General features: G+C 39.7%; 1 pseudogene; it reads left to right on the top strand.

Annotated features, from left to right (window-relative positions):
* The first annotated feature begins 7,939 nt into the window (after positions 1 to 7,939).
* On the top strand, positions 7,940 to 9,066 carry LOC149208067 (BIIDXI-like protein At5g11420 pseudogene; annotated as a pseudogene).
* Positions 9,067 to 9,301: the final 235 nt, after the last annotated feature.

Genomic DNA, 9,301 nt, shown 5'->3' with positions numbered 1-9,301 from the left:
TGGAGTCTTGAGATCAAGACACCTAGTTGGACTTCTGTTCTTTAAGTAAACTACAATACTAATTGCTTATGCCCAAAAACCATTGGATAGGTTCTTACCTTTCATCATGCTACATTCACACTCCACCAGAGTTCCGTTCTTTCTTTCTACAACCCCATTCCATTATGGAGTGTGGGGTACTGTAAATTGTTGTATTTTCCATGATATCTGCAATATTTGATGAAGTTCCCAAGTTTGTATTTTCCTCCTTGATCTGAGTGGAGAATTTTAATGACTTTCCCTATCTGCTTTTCAACCTAATTTCTGAATTCTTTAAAGTAATCGAAAGAATCGCTTTTCTTTCTAAGAAAGTATACCCAGGTATACCTTTTGCAGTCATTAATAAATAACAAGAAATAGTAAGCTCCACCTAAGGACCTTGTCTGCATGGGTCCACAAATATCAGTATGCACAAGTTCAAGTATATCTTTCTTTCTCCTACTTAAGCTAGAGGGAAATTCATCCCTGTGCATTTTTCCAAGTGCACAACCTTCACAATCAATATGTTCATTTCTTAAAATAGGAAGTCCATCAACCATACCTTGTTTCTACAACAACAATAAGTCATGAAGGTTGATGTGACCAAACCTTTGATGCCAAAGATTCTTTGTTGTCATAGTCATTGAAGTTAAAGCTTGATGTGGCATGCTTGTAACATTCAACTTATACAAGCCTCCAACTCTTACTCCTGATGCAACCGACTTCTGATGATCCAGTTGTTGAAAATAGCAACAAGAAATGCTAAAAATAGCATTTCTATAAATAGCATTTTAGGATATACTCCAACTCTATTGGAAATAGCAAAAATAGAAATGCTATAAATAGCATTGCTATAAATAGTATTTCGGGATATATTCCAATTTTGATTTGTCCTTGAATCAAAATTGAGAATTAAAATTCGAATTTAGTCTCACTAGTTGTTTGAAAAATAATTAATTAATTCATCTTGAGTTAATTAGTTGGTGAAAATCAAACATGAAGTCTTTGTGAAGACATGCAACAGTTATCCCTTTGATTGAGGAAGTTATCCCTTAATTAAGGAGATAAGGATGAGTTGTATTTGAGTTGTAAGTAGTTAGCTCACTTAACTGAGTTAAGTCCAGTTAGATTAGTTCCAACACTTTGTGGAATTGATTGTGAGTTCAATCAGTTAATGCATGCATGCATGCAACTAGTTTTCTCCAAATAATTGAATATTCTCTCATAAATAACTCATGCATGTCAGTTCAGACAGAGACCCAGTTGAGATTAAAGGAAGGGGCAATGTACTATCAGTTGGAGGAATTTTCCTATAAAGGAAACTCATCCATGTAGAAGGAATAAACTCCTTCAGGATTGCACATTTATTTCAGAGGTCAATGTTGTGTGTGAGGTGAGAATCACACAGGTTGCAGCTGGAGGACCCAGGAGAAACTGCGCAAGGAAATAGGAGGCTTGGAGGACTGAAGGAAGGCATATGTGTTGTCTATTCTGTCTATGAGCAGTAGTGAGGGATTGTACTGAGAGCTAGATAGCTTGAGAGCTAAAGCTTTGTGTAATCTTGAGATATTTCCACTTGTATGATAATACAAATAGCGGGGTTTTTAGTTGAGGCTTTCCCCAGAGTATTCTTCTGTGTTTCATGTGTGATTGAATCTTCTTCTCTGTTATATGTGTTTTGGTTGATCTTGCTCAAAATAAATTAAACTTCCGCAAGTTTGATTGTAGAAGTAGATTAAGTATTTTGCTTTAGTACATTGCATAATCAGTTTAATCTACAGTGAGAATTTCTACATGGTATTAAAGCTAGTTGATTTGTAGAAATTTCTACATGGTATCAGAGAAAAGGTGATCAAAGCGGAGAACAGTATACAAAGAAGGGAGAAGTTCGAAGTTTTGAAGTTCTTGATTGTAGGTATAGAATCGATTTATTATCACATCTCAAAGTTCACCAATGGCGTTCGATGGCTTGAGACTCGAGTATGCCCTGGATGGCAGCTTGAATTACATAGCCTAGAAGGTTAGCATGGAAGCGGTATTATAGGACAACGGTTTGAAGGACTTCATTGATCAAGAAGTCCCCAAGCCAGCAGCAGCTAATGCCTAAGAATTGGCGGAATGGAAGAAATGTGTGACGGGAGCAAGGAGGATTCTTCTAGAGGGAGTTGGAGACCATATTGTCTCGAGTCTCCATGGGAAGGAGACATTGTTTTCAATGTGGAAGACATTGAAGGATCTATATCAGAACAAAAATGACCAGAGGAAGCTGGCACTGAAGGACAAGCTTTGGAAAAACAAGTGTGAAAAGGGTGACACGATCTCTACATATCTGAACAAGCTCACCACCTGCAGATATGAGCTTGGAAGTGTAGGAATCATGACAACCGATGATGACATGGTGAGTCTTGCTCTCCTCGGTCTTCCTAAGAGTTGGCATAGCTACCAGGACTTAGTGAATGGAAGAGAGAAACTACCATATTGGGAATGACTATGGTCAGATTTGATGCAGGAGGAGCACTAGAGATGGTTCTTCATCCAAGGAGGATGAAGAAAATCTAGCCTTAGTGAGTAAGGCAAGGAAATGGAAGGAGAAGTATTCTCATTCCAAATCGAGTTCTTCCCATGGTGGGAAGAAGATTGACAAATCTAAAGTATGATTCTTTAATTGTAATGAGCTGGGCCATTATGCAACAAATTGTCCATTGAAGAAATCCAAGAAGGGATCCCCGGAAGGATCTGAAGGTGAGGCCCTAGCCTCTCAGTTCGAATTGGATTTTACCCTCATCGCATGCATGGTTTCATCGATGATGGGTTGTGGTTGGTTTCTTGACAGTGGAGCCTCATTCCACATGACCGGAAATAAGAGTTTGTTCAGTACCTTGGAGGAGAAAGACCTCCAGATGCGCATAGAGATGGGTAATTATGAAAAGTATAATGTTTCAGGAGTAGGCATGGTTTCTCTTCAAAGGGAGCATGGAGCTCTCATTACCTTGACAGATGTGAAGTATGTGCCTGGACTGAAGAAGAACTTGGTATCGATTGTGATAATGGAGGACAAAGGCTATGATGTTGTCTTCAGTAAGGGAAAAGTTTTCCTTAGACACATCACCACGAGACAAGTGAAGCAGATCGGTTCACGAGTCAAGAACCTGTATGCTATTGAGGTTCAAGATGCATGCAAAGCCTTGAGGAGCAAGGAAAATGTTGGAGACTTGGTGGTTGAGAGGGAGAGTACATTACCTCTCAACATGCAGCGCCAGAAGAAGTCTCAAACAATTGTGGAGGAGCCACAATTGGTGAAGCAGCTTTAGGAGGTTGTGGAGCAGCCACAACTGGAGAAGCTGAGAGGAGATCGAGTGGAGGCATCCACTCATGCAGAGACCTCCAGTAGGGGGGAATTTTGAGCCAAGTGGGCAGAGGGATCACATGCAGCCATACCTCTAGGTGAGAGGTGGGGCGATGTGAAGTGATAGTCCCAAGAAGGCTGAAATAGGGGCAAGATCCTTGAGGTACCCAACCTCTTTGATTAGACCTTGCTACGGGAGCCCCGATGAGGAGTAGCAGGACTGGCTAAGTGGGTAGAGACAGATGCGGATGGAGTGACAGAGGGAGCTTCAGCATCAGAGGGTGTTTCTAGCCCAACAGGGAGGTCAGTTGGGAGATCAGTTACTTACTTCTCAATAACTGAGTTGCAGTGTAGCATTGGGCAGCACGATGCAACATGATGAGAGGAGGTGCAGTATGGATGCATGCTGGGAGATAGGACCAACAGCAACACGGATGCAGCAGGAGGAATTAGTGTGATTGATGCAGTCAGAGACCAAAGTGACGGAGGCCAGAGCAGTCAGATACTGAAGAGCACAGAGGTGCATAGTTTTCAGTCGACAGAGGCAATATCAGTCAAAGAATTTGATGACAGAGGCATAATTCTGATTCAGGTTGGATATTTTTTTTGTTTCTGGAGTTGCTGAAGCAACAACACTTGAGAGAAGTGTTTCATGCAGAACATTCCAAAGGTTCAAGATTGGGTTCGAGTTGAATTCCTTTCTTGTTGAGAGGGAGTGTTGAAAATAGCAACAAGAAATGCTAAAAATAACATTGCTATAAATAGCATTTCAGGATATACTCCAACTCAGTTGGAAATAGCAAAAAATAGAAATGCTAAAAATAGAATTGCTATAAATAGTATTTCAGGATATATTCTAATTTTGATTTGTCCTTGAATCAAAATTGAGAATTAAAATTCGAATTTAGTCTCACTAGTTGTTTGAAAAATAATTAATTAATTCATCTTCAGTTAATTAGTTGGTGAAAATCAAACATGAAGTCTTTGTGAAGACATGCAATAGTTATCCCTTTGATTGAGGAAGTTATCCCTTAATTAAGGAGATAAGGATGAGTTGTAATTAGTTAGCTCAGTTAACTAAGTTAAGTCCACTTAGATTAGTTCCAAACAGTTTGTGGAACTGATTGTGAGTTCAGTCAGTTAATGCATACATGCATGCAACTAGTGTTCTCTAGATAACTGAATATTCTCTCATAAATAACTCATGCATGTCAGTTCAGACAAAGACCCAGTTGAGATTAAAGGAAGGGACAGTGTACTATCAGTTGGAGTAATTTTCCTATAAAGGAAACTCATCCATGCAAAAGGAATAAACTCCTTCATGATTGCACAGTTATTTCAGAGGTCAGTGTTGTGCGTGAGGTGAGAATCACACAGGTTGCAGCTGGAGGACCCAGAAGAAACTACGCAAGGAAATAGGAGGCTTGGAGGACTGAAGGAAGGCATATGTGTTGTATATTCTGTCTATGAGTAGCAATGAGGGATTGTATTAAGAGCTGGATAGCTTGAGAGCTAAAGCTTTGTGTGATCTTGAGATATTTCCACTTGTATGATAATACATATAGCGGGGTTTTTAGCTGAGGCTTTCCCCAGAGTATTCTTCTGTGTTTCATGTGTGATTGAATCTTCTTCTCTGTTATATGTGTTTTGGTTGATCTTGCTCAAAATAGATTAAGCTTCCGCAAGTTTGATTGTAGAAGTAGATTAAGTATTTTGCTTTAGTACATTGCATAATCAGTTTAATCTACAGTGAGAATTTCTACATGGTATCAGAGCTAGCTGATTTGTAGAAATTTCTACACCAACCAATCTTTTACAACACAGTAAGTTTTGAAAATTCTACCTTTAAATTCTGATTTGTAATCATGGAGACAGAGATCAAATTCTTTTTAATACTAGGCACATACATGACATTCTAGATGCACCTGATATTACCACTAGGCAATATCATAGGGATATCTCCATACCCTTTAATCTGATATGCTATGTCATCTCCCAGGTAGATGTTCGCACCATTGCTGGTCTCCTTGAAATTTTCATACCAGTGTTTATTACATGTCATATGAGTGGATGTTGCAAAACCCACAAACCAAGTTCCAACCTCATCAGTCTCAGCAGAAAGAGCAACATCAGACACAAATAATATAATATCATGATTCAAATCTTTGCCAACAAAATGTATGCCTCTTGTGTCTATTTTTGTTTTCATCATTATTCTTTTTATAACAATCTCTAACAATATGACCAGTTCTGCCACAGTAAAAACACTTAATTCCTTAATCATTTTTAGTGGATGACATACCTTGAAATGGATTTTTCTGAGATGGACCACTGCTTTTATGTTCTCCTCCTGGATTCCCTTTGAGGAATTATTTTTTTTGCCACCAATGTCAGAACTGCATTTTGAGGCTTCGCATTCTTACGTCTCTTTTCTTCCTGCATCAAAATCCTTGTAAACTCTTCAAAGGTGGGAGCTTTCTCCCTTGCTGCAAGCCTTGTAATGAACATTTGATAATCATTTATCATGGCATTTAAGGTAATTGTGACAAGATCAGTGTTGGATACTTTCTCCCATATGTCGCCTAACTTGTCTCTCAATTATTTAATCTGTGAGATGAATGCAACAATGGATTCATTCTCTTCCATTATAATGGAGAGAATCTTACCACGATTTGTATTTTTCGTTCCATACAAATCCTTGAGTGTCACCCAAATCTCATTAGCGGTTTTGCAGTCTCGGGTATGAGGGATTATGTTGTCTTTTAATGACATCTTCAACAACACCTTCACTTTATTTTCCCTCTTTTCTCAATCTTGATCTAATGCGGTCGTGGCACCATCGGCTGTAATCAGCTTTACTTCATCTCCATTTGCAATTGTCCATGCACAAGAACCCTTGAGAAATGTATGCAACTTGAACTTCTAGTTGGCGTAGTTTTACCCATTTAGCTTATTCCTCTCATTAAGGTATGGCTTTGCAATGTGATTGTTCATTGTGACAAAACAATTTCAATAATGTCCTGCTTTTAATTCAGGAGAACCACCAGTATCTTGTCTAATCAATAGATCCACTGGTCCAATCTACAGATCCAGTAATCTAGAAATTGATCTACAGATCTAACACCAGATCCTCCAACAGCGGATCTACGAATCCACCTCCATATCCTCCAACAGTCAATCTACAGATCTACCACCAGATCCTCCAACAGTCAATCTATGGATCCACCTCCAGATCTGGGTGCTACGGATCCAAATCCAGATAGATGACCTTCAATATACAAAAAAAAAAAATTGGACTGAACCACCAACATAGGTACATCTGGTCTCGGGCAAAGGAGGCTTACATGCTCTCCAATCTTAGCCACCAAGGCTCTCAACCACAAAGGCTCAACTCACACAGAGCTCCTTCTTTGTACTCTGATACCATGATAAAAAAATGGAAAGTCAAATTAGAATGAAACTTGCAAACTGAAACTAACAGCTTACAACTTAGCCACAAAGGCTCAACTTACCACAGACCCAACTCACGCTGAGCTCCTTCTCTGTGCTCTGATACCATGATAAGAAAATGGAAAGTCAAATTAGAATGAAACTTGCAAACTAAAACTAGCAGCTCACAGGTGAGCCAAACTACACCTGGAGACTACCCAAGCAATGTCTTTTTATTCCATTGAAAAAAAAAAGTTTATATTTAATTTAGGGAAATCAAAGCTATCTCATGAAAAATAAGAACTAAGTCTAAACTAAGACACACAATCATGAAACAAACTTTATACATTAATTTCAATTCAAATTTACCACCACTCAATTAGGCAACTCCTAGATATATATATATACATATATAATGGTATGTCCATCATCTCATAATTAAATTAGTTTGACTTTCATGTTGTCCAGCTATTGGAAATGTATGTTCAGTTAAGTACAAAATCTTGTCGTTTTCTGCTGTCACCTTTTAGTAGTTTCGAAAGTGGGATCTCATGTATCCAATGCCCATGTGTTCTGCCCAAGATTTTTTTGTTGGAAAGTATGGAGTCTCGTTGAAGGCAGCCTGTCATAAATATAGAAGAAACGTAAGGATTGGGATTGTTTATATTTTAACCAGCAAGGATTGGATTCATTCAATGCCAGGACAATTCGTTGAGGCACTGTTGTCCATGATCCATACTTCTTGGTGTCCCATCCTCGCTGCTCTTCTTCCCAATCCCTTTTTCATTTCATGGATCCGCAATCTATAAAATCCCACGCCAGTCTTCTGTAGACAACACAGTTTCAGTAAGGAGTGATTTCTGAAGTTACGACATGCTTGGCTGGGATTGTGGTTGAAGATGTCCAAAGGGAGAACATCTGCCATTTTTTTGGGCTCTATCTTTCATATCTTAACGATGCTATGGCTCATGGAACAGAGTGTAGCAATACCCAGTAGAGATGGTAATCATTTTTTCTGCATGTTTCTGAGATTACTGATATTGAATTGAAATGAGATTACTGATTACTAACATTGAATTGAATTGAACGGTTGTTATAATGTATATTTCCGCAGGTTTGCTGTCGAATGGGGATTTTGAATACACCCCGAAGCCCTCTGCCATGAACGGCACAATGGTCATGGGTTCGAAATCCATTCCCTTATGGCAGATCAGAGGATTCATGGAATACATATCATCCGGGCAAAAGCAAGGTGATATGTTGCTAATAGTGCCAAATGGAGTTCACGCTACCAGGGTCAGAAACGAGGCACAACTGACCCAAAAAATCGAGGTAAAGAAAGGATCCTACTACTCGCTCACCTTCAGCGTGGCTCGAACCTGCGCCCAATTGGAGACCTTGAATGTCTTTGTTCCCCCTGATGCCGGGGAGCTGCCAATGCAGACTCTTTATAGCAGCACAGGGTGGGATTCATATGCATGGGCATTCTAGGCAGCCTCCAACATGGTGGATGTTATTGTTCACAATCCTGGCATGGAAGATGATCCTGCCTATGGTCCTCTCATCCACGACATTTCCATCAAGGAGCTCTTTCCTCCTCCTTACATTGGGGGTAATTAGTTAATCAAATCACTAGTACTACCATTGCTTACTGCGCAATAAAAAACTCTTTCAGAAAGGCATACTGTTTAATAGTTGAGTCATATTTGTGTTAACTAATGTATAGGTAACTTGGTGAAGAATGGGGATATTGAAGAGGGGCCTCTAATCTTTTGCAACTCATCTTCCGGAGTCCTCTTGCCTCCTAACACCGACGATGACAATTCTCCACTGCCGGGATGGAGAATGGAGTCACTCAAGGCAGTCAAATATATCGACACCCTCCACTATGCCATTCCCCAAGGGAAGAGAACGATGGAGCTCCTGGCTGGGAAGGAGAGCAACATTGTACAGATGGTGACGACGGAGGCGGGGAAAGCGTATGTCCTGAGCTTCTTGGTGGGAGATGGGAACAACACGTGCAATGGATCCATGATCGTCGAGCGTTCATGGGGAGAGAGACTGTGCAGGTTCCCTACGAATCGCAGGGCACCGGAGGGTTCAAGATGGGCAACCTCACTTTCACTGCGATTTCTGCAAGGACTCGCATTGCATTCTTCAGTAGTTATTATCACATGAGGAGTGATGACTTGAGCTCCTTATGTGGTCCTGTGATAGATGATGTGAAGCTTTTTTCTCTTCATGCTAATGACTCTGCAACATTCTCCACCTAGAAAGATCTGTTTTGGCCCTATCTTATACTTATGCTTCTGGTTATCTCTTTGGTCTAAAGGCACACTAAGAATTATAATCTTGAAGCATAAAATTGATTTCACTCATAAAATTATAAGAAGAGGAGGAATCTTACCTCAAATCTTGTAATTGTTGTTTTATGCTTCTTATTCTTCTTCCACTCTTTGTATTTAAGACCTCCTCCATTTAAATCTTGAAGCATAAAGTTGATTTCAC

The sequence above is a fragment of the Pinus tabuliformis genome, chromosome 1_2, assembly GCF_031772625.1.
Source record: "Pinus tabuliformis cultivar Carrire ecotype Pingquan chromosome 1_2, CPIR1, whole genome shotgun sequence".
In the NCBI taxonomy this organism is placed as follows: domain Eukaryota; kingdom Viridiplantae; phylum Streptophyta; class Pinopsida; order Pinales; family Pinaceae; genus Pinus; species Pinus tabuliformis.
The sequence above is the reverse complement of the archived record's forward strand: the minus strand, read 5'-3'. Positions and strand labels throughout refer to the sequence as shown.